The sequence below is a fragment of the Sus scrofa genome, chromosome 15 (assembly GCF_000003025.6).
Source record: "Sus scrofa isolate TJ Tabasco breed Duroc chromosome 15, Sscrofa11.1, whole genome shotgun sequence".
Lineage (NCBI taxonomy): Eukaryota > Metazoa > Chordata > Mammalia > Artiodactyla > Suidae > Sus > Sus scrofa.
This window is the reverse complement of record NC_010457.5, coordinates 18,401,375-18,418,884: the sequence shown is the minus strand read 5'-3', so window position 1 is coordinate 18,418,884 and position 17,510 is coordinate 18,401,375. Positions and strand designations below refer to the sequence as shown.

General features: G+C 41.1%; 1 protein-coding gene across 1 annotated transcript in view; it reads right to left on the bottom strand.

Annotated features, from left to right (window-relative positions):
• The window catches only part of NCKAP5 (NCK associated protein 5), a 1,051,270-nt gene extending 1,043,478 nt beyond the window's left edge, over nucleotides 1–7,792 (bottom strand). Inside the window, 1 exon segment of the mRNA XM_021075797.1 lies at nucleotides 7,049–7,792. The gene's annotated coding sequence lies outside the window, so the exon portion shown is untranslated.

Sequence of the window (17,510 nt, the reverse complement as noted above, 5' to 3'; positions counted from 1 at the left end):
TTGTAATATATATTACATCTTTATACATTATAAACTCATCAGCATAGTTTTATGCTTATAGCTTTCAAATGTCTTTTAAATCAGACAGGAGAAAATAAAGGAGTTGTAAACAAATGGTACATGTAAACTGTCATTTATATTTATTTCAGCTGAAGGACTTCCTTCAGTAATTTAAGGAAAGACAGATTTGTTAGTGGTAAATTTTCTGTCTTTATTTGGTAATGTCTTAATTTCTCCTTATTTTTAAGGAATAGTTTTGCTGGATGTGGAATTCTCAGTTGACAGTCTTTTTCTTTTAGTATTTTGAATGCAAAATTCTACTGCTTTCTGGCCTCCATGGTTTCTGATGAGAAAGTGGCTATTAATTTAAGAGCGGCCCCCTTATAAGTAACAAGGCATCTTTCTCTTGCTGCTTTCAAGATTCTCTCTGATTTGACAATTTGACCGTATGTCTCAGAGTGAATGAACCTGTTTGAGTTGGAATTCACTGAGATTCTCAGATACACAAATTTCCATATTTCATCAAGTATGGAAATTTTTTAGCCATCATTTCTTCAAATATTCTTTCTGTCCCTTTCTGTCTCTCCTTTTCCTCTCAGACTCCCATTATGTGTATGTTGGTACACTTGACAGTGTCCCATAGGTCTCTGAGGTTCTGCTAATTTTTTTTTCCTGTTTTCATATCAAATCATCTCATTTGACCTAGCTTCATATTTTCTGACTCTTTCTCCTTTCTCTGTGCTGTTGAACCCAGTGGTGAAATTTTTATTTTAGTTATTGTACTTGTCAGCTCCAAGATTTCTATTTTGCTTATTTTTATAGCTTTTATCTCATTATTGATATTCTGTTTGGTGAGATATTATTTTCATATTTTCCTTTATTCCTTTAGACATGAATTCCTTTAGTTCTTTGAACATATTTATGGTCACTGATTTACTCTTTATCTAGTAAGTTCCATGTCTGGGCTTCATAAAAGAAAATTCCTACTGACTGCCTTTCTACCCACCCTCCCTCCACTTGGCCCTGTCTGTGAATGGAACGTACTTTCCAATCTCATGTCTCATAATTAAAAAAAAAAAGAAAACAAAAAACTGGACATTTAAAGTATTATAATGTAGAAACCCTGGAAATCATCTCTCTTCCTCAACCATGGTTGTTGTTTTTTCTATTTGTTTTTGCTATAATTGTTTTTGATATTTGTTTAGTGACTTTCCTAGCCTTATTCTGTACAGTCTGTGTTATTTGTCATGTGTGATTAGCTTAGTGGCCAGCTAATGGATGGGAAGATTATTTTCTTTTTTAATACTGCCCTCAACCAATACATTCCGGCCTTTGCATAGCAGATTTCTGCATGTAGTGAGACACATTTTCCATTTGCCAGCTGTTTACAACTCTTCCTTAACTTTCACTCCCTGCTTGTGCAGAGTCTCAAGGTCAGCCATAGGTGAGTGATCAGGGCTTTCTCAGGTCTTTCCTGAGAATGTGCACACCTCTGCATATGTGTATGACTTTTATATTTTCAGGAATATATGAGCTTTTCAAAGCCCCAATGTTCATCTCACTCCCCAGATTATTATTTAAAAACTTTTGATTATCATCTGTTTGCCCCAACTCTTATGGCTGCTTCAGGCAGCTGCAGTGTCAAACAATTGCTCTAATTATTTTGACAGGTGTCTTATGAGAAAGGTTGTTTGCCTTGAGTGAGTTCTGAATCAGATCAAATAAAAACAAGACCTGCAAGTGGGAGTTCCCAAGTGCTACCATAGAGGTCAAATCATGATAATTCTCTAGGAATGAGGCTCCTTGTAGAGCTTCAAATAGGTTTTTACTTCTGCAGTGGGCACTTGGTTACTGATCATCTCAGCTACTGTGATAGCAAAATGGTTGGTTTTGAAGGCTTCCTCAGAGCTGAGAAGAAGTGAATAGGAATAGGGCAGGCTAAGTGACACCAAGCACACTGTTCTTACTGAGGTTCATTTTTCTTTTTCCTGAATAAATGCTCCTCAGATTGTCCCAAGCCTTTGTTTAATTTCTCAAGTTCAAAAAAAATGTTTATTTCTGACCCTTTTTATCAGAGTTCTCCTTGCTTTTATAGAAGAGTAGATGTTCAGAGGTCTTCACAGCACCATTTTGGAAGTACTCCTCTATCCCCTTAGCAGTTTTTATGGGCACTAGGGTTGTTTATATCATTATAGACACTGTCGTCAAGTGATCTTAGTTAGATATCCCATCCCTCGACAGAGTGTCTTTCTTCAGAGGTATCTTTGTGTCCTTTGATGTTTTGAATGTAAAAATCATTTTCAACTTATTTTCTGTTATGAAATGACGTCACAATAATTATCAAACATAGTGTGTTTAATGAAGATGATGCGAATTTCAAACAAATAGAAGAAAAAGTTCTGAAATTTGAAATGAACTATATATCATGAGGCTGGAAGTTTGTCCCATTATAAGAAATAATCGATCCTCCATGATTACCCTAAGAACAGTTTCGATACCTTAGTCACTGCACATTGAGTTCTCTCCTACCCACTTTATATCATCATCTACAGACCCACAGATTCATAACTGATATTCAGCCATGATGACCAGGGGCCTGTACTGATATCTCAGTCCTGATGACTAGATTTCACTTCACTAAGGCATGAAGTAGGTAATCCAATAAGTTCATTAACCACTGGGATTGAAACAAAACGGGGGAGGGGGTCTTAGGTGAAGGAATAAGAACCAGAAAATGAATCTTTTTTTTTTTTTTTTTTTGCTTTTTAGGGCCACACCCTCGGCATATGGAGGGTCCCAGGATAGGGGTCTAATTGGAGTAACAGCTGCCACCTACACCACAGCCACAGCAACACAGGATCCAAGCCACGTCTGCAACCTAAGACCTATGCCACAGCTCCCAGCAATGCTGGATCCTGAACCCACTGAGGGAGGCCAGGGATCGAACCTGCAACTTCATGGTTCCTAGTTGGATTCGTTTCAGCCACACCATGATGAGAACTCCCAGAAAGATAAATTATATGCAGGATTACAACTAGAGGTGAGGGGGTACAAACTTAGGTTTCAGGAAGTCATGGGATAATATCTGGCTCTACCACTCACCAGCTCTCTGACTTGGGAAGGCACATTTTTTTTACTCAAAGCCTCTGCTTCTTCTCTGTAAACGGGAATAATGCCTACTACATTAAGATATTTTGCAGATTAAATGAGCTAGTGTATATGACATTTAGTGTACTGTATGACTCAGTAAATAATAATATTAAATATCCTCAGTAGATATCTTCAAAACATGATAGTAATAGGTAGTAACCAGAATAATCTCAGCCCTGACCAAGCTAACTGCAGCCACATGAATATACTACACATACCAGATACTAATTTAGTATTGGTGTAGGGTGATGAAAGAGCCAACAGCGTTCCTACCATCATGAAAATTATATTCAACAAGGGATGGAGGCAGATACTGGTGACTCCTCTCCCGTACTAAAGACTGAAAAACCTTAAGTTGCATTTCTCTGACTCTCTCACAGCTCAAGTTCTGCAGTGATCCAGATTTCACCCAGGAGGTCACCTCCTACTCAGTGGGATTTGAAAGTCAGAGGTAGATGCTCTATTTCTGCTGTTCCTGCCAGAGGGATAAGGTATTCTGCAATCTCTTTAGCAAAGATCCCAGGATCCTGTCCCTAGTTTCATGTGTTTCAAGATATGGAAACACTCATTTTGGTGGAGGAGATGACAGCAGAGGCAGTATGATCCTGCAACTAGCAGTGGTGGCATTGGCTTCCTGAACCCAGCTTTATATAGACTCCATCCCTTAGGGAGTCATAAATTCTGCTGTGTTGTTCTGAGCATTATCTCAGAAGCTCTTTCCGTCCCCTGACTCCTATAAGATTTTTATGTGCCACCTAAAACCAATGTGAAATCCCTTTCTGCTTCAACCAGCTTAAATGGATTGTTAATGAATCCAGACTAATATAGAGAAACAAATAATAGGAAGATAAACAAATAAACAAGACAAGGATTTATTGTAATAAGTGTTATAAAGAAAGAGTGATGTGGAGTTCCCATTGTGTGCAGCAGAAAAGAATCCTACTAGTAACCATGAGGTTGCGGGTTCAATTCCTGGCCTTGCTCAGTGGGTTAAGGATCCAGCGTTGCTGTGAGCTGTGGTGTGGGTAAGCAGCTGTAGCTCCAATTAGACCGCTCTCCTGGGAACCTACATATGCCAAGGGTGCAGCACTAAAAAACAAAAAGAAAGAAAGACAGAATGATGTAAGATGAGGGAAGATTTTTCAGATGGGGTGATCAAAGGTCTCCTTGACAAAATGAACCAAAGCAGCAAAAGAGGGGCTGAAGGAGGATTTAGAGAGTTCCAGTAAACATCCCAGGAGCACAGGCCCAAATGTGGAAAAGAGTTTATTGCATCCCATCCTCAGGAAGAACAGTAGCATGAGATTGGAAATTTGGGACAAATGGCACAAGATGAGACTAGAAAATTCATCAGGGACTACACCCTCTCAAAGTGTGGTCCACAGACTGGCACTGGTCTGCAAACTGTTGAGGATCCATGACAAGTACAAATTTTAAGAGCAAATGTTTAGAAATGCCATAGCAATAAGGTATTGTCACAACATTCAAGCAACACTTTTATCACATTTAGTAAAACTATTAGTCCAAAGCAACCTGGAAATTAACACAAAAACAAACCTGGTATGTGAGACAGTTTGAGAAGCATTGTTCAAACTTTTCCTGAAAAAGGCCAGATGCTAAATATTTCAGGCTTTGCAGAGCCATAGGGTCTCTGATGTGACTATTCTGTTGTGATAGTACCACAGCAGCCATAGACTGTGTCAGTGAAGGGGTGTGGCTGTGTTCCAATAAAACTTATTTATAAAAAAAAAATCATGGGGATCAGGTTTAACCTGACATGCTTAGTTTGTCAACCCTGTTCTGGTCCACAGGAAAGAGACTGGGTTGGGTTCTAAAGGCAACCAAACCACACAGACTATATATAAAATAGATAACCAACAAGGACTTGCTGTATAGCACAGGGAACTCTACTCAAATAATCTATAATAACCTATAGGGGAAAAGAATCTGAAAAAGGATAGATATAGACACAGATACTGAATCACTGTGCTGTACACCTAAAACTTACACAGTAAATCAACTATATCTCAACTAAAAATTATTTTCCAATTAAAAAATAATAGCAACACAACCCCACGCTTAATGGAGGGCTTCCCTCACTCTTGCCCCTTCTCATCACTGCCTATAATGATGTCAAGTCTTTACATCATTGCCTCAATACCAGAAAGGAAAGAATCATGGAGCTCCTCTCACTCCAATGCAGTCCCCTCCTCATGGCGCCCCTGACAGATGAGGTTTCTGTTTATGGGACTTGTGTTTACAGGAAGGTCCATCTTGACTATTACTTACATCCCCAAGGAATGACTTTGCATCCCCATTGACCTTGCATTAGTCTGGCGAACAACCCACAGCCCTTAAACACCAGAGCCTTCTCTTCTGCAGGACCTGGTTGGTCACACACACGTCTTCTGAGTCCTGACGTCACCTCTAGGACCCAATTTTCTAATGCAGACCACTCCATTTTCCTTCTTACAAAGTTATGGTTCTGTCCAAAGGGATTCTTGGGACGACGGCCCACCCCTGGCTCTGTGGACATGTCTGAAGTGGTTGTACTGGACAAGTAGCCACCACACGTGTAGCTTTGTTTGACTCTGGGCTCAGGCACAGCCAAGGGCAGGAAGGCCTTCTGTGTTCACACAGCACCCATTTCATAAACCTAACCCAACACCCATACAATAGGACGCCTTATCCTCTCCACACACGGAACATAGACCACTGTGTGTTGGGACATGCCGCCCCCCACCCCAAGCAGGTCTCTCACACGGAGAGCATAGCTGAGGCAGCTCGTTCTGAAATCTCTTTTATTTCAGATTTCTTTCATTGACTCAGGAACAACTTAATAGGTCAAACTTTGCTCTTGCCAGTTTCCTTAAAATATCCCTCTTGGGCCTACCCCCTCCCTCCCCCCACCTTGTTTATCTTGGCAGCAGGTAGCTCAAAGAGTTTTGGAAAGTCTCAGCTTGGCGTAGCCTCAGAGCTACTGGCACATTAAAGATTAATAAAGCACATTGAACTGAGCTCAGGACGTGGCAACATGATCCTTTGCAGTGAAATGTGCAAGGTTCTTTGTTCACAAGGAACAGCACTGAAGCCAAAAATCGCCTACCGTGACAAGCTAAGAGAGGAAATCATCAAGAACTTTGCATGTCTTTCATTGATAAATTGATGGGTAAGAATCAATACCCCTGCTCTGCCAAGCTCTTCCAGACCCTTCTCAGGATTTAACATGGGCATCGAAGTCCGACCCACAGAGCTTTTTACTGGGCTTGCAGAACCACAGAGGCAGGACAACCCCAGGTGCCTCCTTCTGGGATAAGACAAGATGATTCAGAAGAAAGCTGCCAGTTACCAGCTTCTCCAGTGAAAGTCAAGATAAAGCATGACATCCCCAAACATGTGGGGTTTGCTTGAAAGAGAATGCTTGTGTCTGACTAAATGTTAACCCAGAAGGAAGAAAACGACTTCTTCACATGCATAGGTGTGGGACTGGCAGCAGAATGGACAAGGCAATGTGTACGATGAAACTGAAAATGAAACAACCAAGCAGGGCAGACCTATGGGTGCAGAGGCTGAATTTATTTGCTATCACCCTCAGGACACCTGGACACAGGCAGCAAATACAGGGATAGATCCGCAGAGGCAAACATAGAAAAACGCATCCTTCTGAATTCTGGAAAAGCACTGGCAGACTCCACGTGCGTGCTGGTCATGCCCTGTGTCTGTTTACACATAGCCCTCCCCTCCCCTCCTCCAGAAAAATCACAGGCAAACTCTGCTCTCTGCAAATCAGAGCTCAGGAGCAGAGCGCTTACTAAGCCTGTTGGAAGCCCTTGCCTCCACACAGATAGAAACACTAAAGGAAAAAAAAGAGAGAGAGAAAGGAAAATTCTGTCCTTACCTAAAAGACATAGCAGTCAGTGACGGTGAATGGTTCCCTTTAGCCCACTCAGTGCTTTTCTTTTTCATTCGGTCAATGTTCTAAGGCTATTGAGGAGAGTTCCTGGGGTTTGCGGATCTTCCGTCGAGAGTTTTAATCACTGGCTTCCCCAGCCCGGGTTTAACAAACACCGCTGTGTTCTGTCAATATTTGTATGCGGCACCACATTGGGCAACCAGCCAATGCTGAGTTTCAAGAGGCAAGGGGAGAAAACTGACACCCTAGCAAACATGCTTCTCTCTTTTGTGTCTTTTAAGGTGGTGCTCAAAGTAGCATCTTTGATGCTGACAGGAACTAAAGATAGCCTCTTTGGGGGAACTTTCTCCACTGCCCCCCAAACGCCTGGCGGGGCTGCCCCAGCTAGGTTCCACAAAGTTTGTTTTTGGTCTCTCTGCCCTGAAGTTTCACTGCAGCACAATCGCCGGGCTTGCCTCTCCACCAGCTGCACTTTAAATGTATTTTAATTGGCTGGAATGTCGAAAGAATCCATTTGGCCGTCGTTTACATGTGAAGCACGCCCAGGGCAGCTGAAAGAGGCCCCAGAAGCGGCTGATTACTTCATCAAAAGCTGCAGTTTGAATACCATTGACTCCTACAGAACTACAGTGAACTCAATTCGATAGGCAAGAAGTAGTAATTAATAATTTGCTGAGAAAAATTCTTCATTCATCCCAAAGCCAAAAATGCAAAGGAAAAAAAAAAAATCCCTGCGGACAAAACTGTTCTTATGAAAGGCTTGATTGATAGCCCCCCACCCGCCCCCCCCTTCTACTCTTCACAAACATTGACTTTGTATAGCATTACAGGAGGGGGCATAATGCATAATTCGGTTTGCCTGGGAAGTTAATTTAAGTAATTTTCCTTTTGAATGATCCCTGGAGATACTTCATTCTGTTACCTCTTTACACATTAGCCATATGCTGCAATAAATATTGCCACTACTTGTGGCATTTCCTCGTTCCTTTGATTTTTTTTTTTTCCTGGTTGGTGGCAATAATTAGTTTGTGGCCTCTACTAAATTCAGTCACGAATAAATTCACTCTGAGTCAAAGTGGGTAATCATCACCACCCAGAATCTGTAAGCCAGAGTGAAGTTTAAAGCGCTCTGAAAAAAAAATGTCAGTTTCAACACATGCAAGTATCAAGGGGGATGGGGAAATATAGATATAGATATATATAGTATATGTTATATTTTACATATATACACAAATACACATACATATAGATATACAGATATATAAATATATACATATATATGTATGTGTATATATATATGCCTCAAAAAAAAAACCAAATGGAATCATTTTCAAGTACTTCTTTAAAACAAATTTACAATGTCGTGCCAACTTCTGCTGACAGCAAAGAGATCCAGTCATACACATATAAAGTCTTTTTCTCATATAATCTTCCATCATGGCCTAGCCCAAGAGCTTGGACTCAAGTAGTTCCTTACCAATATTTTGCTTAGAAGCCTTTTCAACATCCTATATAAATTGGGTTGACAGGTTTAGAACCCTGATAAGTGTACTTTGAAGAAGCATCCCAAGGAATCATGATTTTTACTCCTCATTAAGAACCCCTGGATTAGAGTCAGAGTAGGTAGGAAGATCTTGGCACCCCGAGGAATGTGAGCTAGAAAACATTTTCAAATTTGTTCTGATGCCTTTTCCTTACTTCAATAAAATTTTCTGTGGCTCATAACAAGATGGTACAAGAGAAAGAATGGTGTAGGCAAGTTGCTTGGGTCGATTTGTCCAATACCTTAGAGACTAGAACCAGCAGCACCCTACAGGAACAGGCTTCTTTCTAGGACGGCAGAGCAACAGAAGACCGGGAGACAGGATGAGTATCAGCCATGGACATTCAATCTGTAGTACCACAGCACAGAACCCAGTGCCCAGAAGAAAACAATGCTGGGATTAATCCTGTGCTGGCACCATCTTGAAGTTCTTTTGAATCAGGAGCCCTGGATTTTCATTTTGCATTGGGCTCAGCATATTATGTAGCTGATCCTGAGAAAGATAGCATAAATCTGATTTAGCACACAATCCAAATAGAAACATACTGAAACTATCACATTGAGGGTGTTGGTGACACCCTACTTTTATCTTGTCCAATGTTCTAACTTAGATTTGGAAGGACTGTGAGGATTGAGGAGGGTGACCTAGCAAGAAAGACCTCTCCAGTAGACACGGGGTGGTGAGAATGATCTTGGGGGTTCTACCTAGTTCACCCTGAGCTGATGGGTCACGGTTGTGTGACCATACTTTATCTTATAATTCAAAGAGATTTATTTTTCTTTCCCATATACTCAGCCCTCCACTGTGTCATTCTGTAGGCAGAAAGTCCCATGTGTACAACTATTTTTAAATTCTGCTAGAGCCTAGATTCATGGTTTGACAAAGTCAAATTCAGTGCCAAAGCCGCAAAGACATAGCTAACCCACTTCTATGGGGCTGAATAGCTCACAAGTGAGTAGTACACATGAAATGAATACCTGTGGGTCACCTTCTGCTCTTAAAGATGTTCTCCAAGACCAGCCCTCACACCTGAATTTTGGTCTGCTCTTGCCTTAGCAAAAAATAATCAAAAAAGAATGTTGCTTCTAGAAAAGAAGTTGGACTTAGATATCAAATACTTCATGTTACTGATATCTTCCATCTGTTAGCTGAACTGCTAACCCACACTGACACTGGTACTTAACAATAAAACCCATTTAGTGCTGGAGAAATAGAACATAATTTGGAGAGCGACAAGTCCAAACTATTTTAAAAAAAGGACTACTGAGGTAAGAAACAATTAATGACTTCCCAGAAAGTCCATAAAATAACGTGTCCAGGAGTTCTCTTGTAGCTCAGTGGGTTAAGGATCCAGCATTGTCACTGCAGCAACTTGGATCGCTGCTGTGGCACAGGTTCAGTCCTGGGCCTGGGAACTTCAGCATCCCACAGGTGTAACCAACAAAAACAGAACAAACCAATGTGTGCAGGTTACACACTTCCTTTTGCTGCTCCTATTTCTATGCTTGATCACTCAAGTAGTTTCCCAATCTGACTTGCCTACTCACTCCTAGATATTTTCCTGGATCTAGCCCGATTTTAGACCTCCAGATTAATTTCAAGTGTTCAGATTCTAACTCCCTGCCTTACTCTCATGAGCTGCTTTCATGAACTGACTGTTCTGAGTCTATAAGGAAATCCGATCTCACACAAGACACATGGCAGAGTCATCATAGAACAAGGGCACCTAGGAATTTTTAGATCTCATGGCTTAGATTCCTCTCTGCCATTTATAGAGCTATAGCATGTATCTTAGTAATCTTACCACGCAGTAGAGGCAGGTTTGAGAAGCTCAATGTCTAAGAAATAGCAAAGCAATCCTAACACCCAGCCACAGCTTCTCAGTTCCTTCTGCCCTTCTTTATCCACACTCTGAGTATAGCCATCAAGGTCAGAGATTCCTCAGACCATAGCTGATCAATGCCATGTAGGAGCAAATGTTAGGACATGGACACAAAGTAAGAATCTATGTTTTGGAAATGCAGAACAATTATTGGAATGATCTGTGGAGGTTGGAGCCAAGTCAAGGGTCAGAAGCAGGAAGGCAAAGTAAAATGTGGAATGGGAAGGTCACAGTGCTGCAGGGAACAAACCAAATACGTGACCTTACCTGGGCCTTGCCTCCCACTGGGTCCATGGGCAGTGTGTCACAGCTGTGCTAAGCTCACCTGCCACCCAGACTAACATTAGAAGGTATACACTCTTCCCAGTCATCACCAGAGCCACTGAAGCTTGCAAAGTACTCAGGGCCCACATGAAAAACCTAGGTCAGGCAGACAGGAGGTCAGAATCCAAGAAGACAAATGGAGAAACTAGGACACCATATCCAGAAAACCAGCAAACCCAAACAAGGCAGATGGCCAAACTGTGGAGAAAACAGTCAAAGCCAGGTCCCTTGGTTCTTCAAGGAAATAAAGGGAAAAATCAAGATAAACAATGAGTAGAGTAAGACACTGGTGTTTAAAAGATGCTGATAAAGGTCTTCCACCTGTGAAGCAGGAATTTGCTCTGAAAATGGCCAGTCCATGGCTTGGGAATGTTATTCATCAGGGAGTAGAAACCCCAGAGGAAAAGGACAAAACACAGCATTTGGTTTGTTAAAGTCAATCAGATCATCATTGATGGAGCCCAGGCTGAGTGCAAGGTTCTCTTCAGAACCACAGGGCTGGGTGGAAAACAGCCCTGTCATGGGGTGGTGCTGGGGCTGCCATAAAGACAGACCCCAGACTGAGAGGCTTAAATAATAGAAATTTATTTCCCCACAGTTCTGGAGGCTAGAAGTCCCAGATTAGGGTGTTGGGTAGGGTTGAGTTCTTCTGAGACCCACTCCTTGGCTTGCAGAGGGCCACCTTCTCACTGTGTCTTCACATGGTCTTTTCCTCCTTTTTATCTGTGTCCTAATCTCTTCTTCTTCTAAGGACACAAATTGTACTGGATTAGGGTTCACCCTATACCTCATTTTAATTTAATCACCTTGTTTAAAACTTCATATCTAAATACTCTCACAATTGGAGATACAAGGGGTTAGGACTTCAATATATAAATTGGGGGGATGGGACACAATTCAGCCCCAAACAGGTGTTTTTAGACTAACTCAGGACCAGTCCTTTATTTCTCCTACCATCTGACCGACTCTGTGCTAAATGTTTTGGAGGCCATTTCTTACTCCAAAATCACCTTACCATCACCCAGGAACAAGTGGGAAAATTCATGTTAGAGAGATTAAGAAATTTGATGGAGGACATAGAGAAGAGCCAACATGATTCTAGAACCCAAGCTCCTTTTTTTTTTTCCCCCTGATTTTTAGGGCTGCACTTGTGGCATGTGGAAGTTCCTAGGCTGGGGTTGATTGGGAGCTACAGCTGCTGGCTGACACCACAGCCACAGCAACTCAAGATCTGAGCTGCATCTGCAACCTATACCACAGCACGTGGCAATGCTGGATCCTTAACCCACTGAGCAAGGCCAGGGATCAAACTTACATCATCATGGATACTGGTCGGGTTCTTAACCCACTGAGTCACAATGGGAACTCCCTTGATCCCAAGCTCTTAACCTGACACCTCAACTATCTTTCCAGAAGCCAGACTTGTTGATATATTTGGAATCCTTAGCAAGATTCTCAAGGACCTGGTGCCCAGAATCTGTCTCTCTCCCTCTATGAGTCCCCGTAGCTTGGCTGTCATAGGTCCAATTTATCAAGCATTTTGTGAGTATCTACTGAACAGACCAAAATTCTCTGCTCACTGGAAGTTTTGCCCAAAAGTAAGCAAGAGTAGTCTTAGGGGTGAGGTAAGCTGATCATTACATTTTAAAGAAAGATTAGATCTAAAGATAGGGGCTAATGACCTCATCTCTGCTGGGAAATGTCCCACAGCTGGGAAGGGAGGCTGGAGGCAGGTGACAAGACTTAGGTGGATATTCAGCCTTCAGGGACCATATCTCAGACCCTAAAAGGGATAACTACCCAGAAGTTCTAATTTGGAATCACACAAGAAACCCCAGGCAAACTGAAGATTTCATGGGAGGAAGAAAGAGAAGGGTAGGAGGGAAAAAAAGAAGAAGGAAGGGTTAGGGGATGGAGGGTAAGAAAGAGAAAAATAGTGTAGGAAACGCTTGACCAGCACCAGGTAGATAGCAGGTATTATGATAGACACAACTTCCATTGCCACTATAAACCCTCACAAAATACTATTAGATAAATAGTATTTAGCTTCATTTTATAGATTCATAAACTGAAGCTCAGATGTGTTAAAACTTTTGCTCCCATTGTCACTGCCAGAAATTGGCTGAGCCAAGATATAAACCCAGCTTTATTTCTGCTTTCTTGAAACCACCCTGCCTGAAAGCTCTAAGCCAAGCAACAAGAAGCATGCAGGAAGCTCATGCTAATGGTGCTGGATGAGGTAGTGCCTCTAATAGGGACCTCCTTATCCCCACAAATTTGGTGCCTAAGGTAGTCAAAGCTACTGGGTGTGGAACAACGCTGATTTGAGTAGCTTGACTGCTGATGAACAGGGCAACGCAGCATGAACTGAAGTCCGAGAGGTCAGAGAGGCTTTCTGTTGATGCACAGAGCTAGCACGGGACCAGATCTCTAACAAAATAAATGGGCTTTATTGATGGGGTTCACTGAGTTTATGCTAATGATTCTACCCTGCATGTATTCCTTGGTGGAGTGGGGGTTTGCCTTGGTAAAATAGATGGGTTCCAACCACCAGTGAAAATAAATCTTCCTGGCCATTCAGCACTAGACTCCAGATTCAGAGCTGAATGAGACAACCTTTTAGTGAAATCAGTGGGCTGTTGGGCACCAGGGAATTCAGATGTTTTTTAATCTGGTGAATACATAATGATTTACAGCTGGGAGGGAGAGACAGCACGCGGAGAGAGAGAAATACACTGAATTGTATTTGTATTCACTGACTGCACTTTAAAGCACTACATTGAAAGAATTGTCAGAAGATTAGAGGTGAATCGGCAATTCACTAGTATTTTGGTAAGCCACAGATGCTGGACCACATGTGATGGTGGTTGCTGCAAACAAGTATCTAATTCCAATTTCCAATTTGTTTTGCCCATTGAAGAATTCACCAAATAGTGAATAAGTCAAATCATTACTGTGGGGGGTAAGAAATGCATTTTTTGGGTAAACGACCTTTTCTAATTTTTGTCATGTGTAGGTAGGGTCATAATGAGAAGTTGGATCTTCCAGGGTTTCATTGACTGGACCACATGAGAAGGCAATTCGTTAGCATGTTGGAGAGCCAACCCATTAGCAGTGTTTTCTATGTAGTAATTTCCAAGTGCCTCTGATAGTATGGTTATGGGAAGGTAAATGCCATTATGACTCCCATTTTACAGATGGAAGAACTGAGACACAACTGTCTTCACTTGAAATGATGTAAATGGGAAATTTGTGATCCGCATGAGGAAATCTCATTCCTAACCACCACCTGTCCTGTCCCTCTTGGTAGACAGAGCCCCAGCTTCACCTTCACTTAATTGCCCAGCCTGGCCTTCTACTGCTTTCTCCAATAGTCAGGGGGGGTGGTCTTTTCCACATCCCCCAAATAGGTCTATACAGATGCCCAGTTTTATAGAGATGTCTAAATTTTGCTTTTATTTTTGTTTTTCCCAGAAAGATGTTTTCCAAAGCATGATGCATAAACTGACATTTTTCTGTCAAGGCTCAGTACCTTCAAAAACATACAAACTATTACATTTAGAATGCATAAGCAATGAAGTGTTACTATATAGCACAGGGAGTTATATCCAATCTTTTGGGATAGAATATGATGGAAGATAATATGAGAAAAAGAATGTATGTAGATAGAGAGATGATATAAATATATATATGACACTATATACATATATATAAAAATATATACAGTGTCATATAATATATATGACTTGGTCACTTTGCACAGTATAAGTTGGCACAATATTGGATATCAATTATACTTTAGTTAAAAATACACAGAAATCAGAGTTCCTGTCATGGTGCAGCAGAAATGAATCAGACTAGGAACCATGAGGTTGATGGCTCAATCCCTGGCCTTGCTCAGTGGGTTAAGGATCCAGCATCGCAGTGAGCTGTGGTGAGGGTCACAGGTGCGGCTTGGAGCCTGCATTGCTGTGGCTGTGGCATAAGCTGGCAGCTACAGCTCTGATTAGAACCCCCAGCCTGGGAACATCCATATGCCAAGGGTGTGGTCTTAATAAGATAAAAAAAAAAAAAAAAAACCACAGAAATTGACTGCATTTCTGTACACTAACAATGAAAGATCAGAAAGAGAAATTAGGGAAGCAATCTCATTTACCAGTGCATCAAAAAGAATAAAATACTTAGGAATAAACCTACCTAAAGAAACAAAAGACCAGTGCTCTGAAAACTATAAGATGATGAAAAATATCAAAGATGACACAAACAGATGGAAAGACATACCATGACCTTGATTGGAAGAGTTAATATTATCAAAATGACTATACTACCCAAGGCAATCTACAGATTTGATGCAATCCCTATCAAATTACCAAGGACATTTTTCACAGAACTCAAACAAAATAGTTTAAAGTTTGTTTGGAAGTACAAAGGACACAGAATAGCCAAAGACATCCTGAAAAAGAAAAATGGAGTTGGAGGAATCAGGCTCCTGGACTTCAGACTATACAACAAAGCTAGTCATCAAAACCATATGGTGCTGGCACAAAGATAGACATATAGATCAGTGGAACAAGATAGAAAGCCCAGAATTAAACACAAGCACCTACAGCCAACTAATCTATGACAAAGGAGGCAAGAATATACAATGGAGAAAAGACAGCCTGTTCAATAAGTGGTGCTGGGAAAACTGGACAGCCACATGGAAAAGAATGAAATTAGAATATTTCCTAACCCCATACACAAAAATAAACTCAAAATGGATTAAAGACCTAGATATAAGACCAGATACTATAAAACTCTTATTAGATGAAAACATAGGCCAAACAGTCTCTGACATAAACAACAGCAACATCTTCTCAGCCCCACCTCTTAGAGTAATGACAGTAAAAACAAAAATAAACAAATGGGACCTAATCAAACTTAAAAGTTTCTGCACAGCAAAGGAAACCCTAAACAAAAAGAAAAGACAGCCCACAGAATGGGAGAAAATCTTTACAAATGAATCAACTGACAAGGGATTCATCTCCAACAGTTATAAACACCTTCTGCAGCTCCATACCAAAAAAACAAACAACCCCCCCCATCAAAAAATGGGCAGAAGATCTAAACAGACAGTTCTCCAAAGAAGACATACAGATGGCCAAAAAACACATGAAAAGATGTTCAACATCACTCATGATTAGAGAAATGCAAGTCAAAACCACTATGAAGTACCACCTTACACCAGCCAAAATGGCCATCATCCAAAAGTCTACAAACAATAAATGCTGGAGAGGATGTGGAGAAAAAGGAACACTAGTACACTGTTGGTGTGAATATAAATTGGTGCAACTACTGTAGAAAACAGTATGGAGATTCCTCAGAAAACTCAAAATAGAACTCCCATTTGGTCCAGCAATCCCACTCCTGGGCACCTATCCAGAGAAAGCCATGACTAGAAAACACACTCTAATGTTCACTGCAGCACTATTTACAATAGCCAAGACATGGAAACAACCTAAATGTCAATTGACAGAGGAGTGAATCAAGAAGAGGTGGTACATATACACAATGAAATATTACTCAGCCTTTAAAAAGAATAAAATACTGACATTTTTAGCAACATGGATGGACCTAGAAATTATCACGCTAAGTGAAGTCAGTCAGACAATGAGACACCAATATCAAATGCTATCATTTACACGTGGAATCTAAAAAGAGGACAGACTGAACTTCTTTGCAGAACAGATACTGACTCATAGACTTTGAAAAACTTATGGTTTCCAAATGAGACAGGTTTGGGGTGGAGGGATGCACTGAGGGTTTGGGATGGAATTGCTATAAAAATTGATTGTGATGATTGCTGTATCCATATAAATGTAGTAAAATTCATTAAGTAATTAAAAAACCCTGATGTCTGTTGTCTTGGAATTATAGATTTTTCTCATGGGCATTTGTTGCCTACAGAACTTGCCTTCTTCGCTGTTCACTAATCCTCCTCAGAGACCAGGGCTAAGGTGAAGATAAATGATAAACCTGGAGGTGGCCATGCAAGAGAGGAGGAGGTGAGAAGGGAGGGGGCATTCTGGACCTGAGCTTCTCTCAACCCTTTTTTCCTAGTTGACAGCTGCCCAAACCCATCTCTGCACTAAATACTTATTTTTTAGAAAAAGGAACTGCTTCTATTCAGGCAGAGGCAACTTGTCCCCCAGAAAAATGGCAGCCCTCACAATTAGACTCCCCTAAGGTCAGCCTCTGCTCTGCCATTTACTGTGTGACCTTGGGTTGGTAACTTAACCTCTCTGAGTCTCAGAGTCTTTACCTCAAAGAAGGTATGACAGTATGACTATGTAAGGAATACATAGATCATAAAATGTGAAAATATCCAGTTTTATCAGTGGACCCTGATTCATGGAAGTTCCTCTTTTCCTTTTTTTTTTTCCTTTTTCCCTGGAACAAAGCTTTTAACATGAAGACAACCAGGATATTTATACTCACAGACTCAAGTACTATGGACTTAAAGATATTATAACTATGTATCAAGGTTCCTACTGACATTATCTTCAGCTAGTATAAGCAAAACTAGTGTAAGGAAAACTAGTTACTGGAGTTCCCGTTGTGGCGCAGTGGTTAACGAATCCGACTAGGAACCATGAAGTTGCAGGTTCGGTCCCTGGCCTTGCTCAGTGGGTTAAGGATCCGGCATTGCTGTGAACTG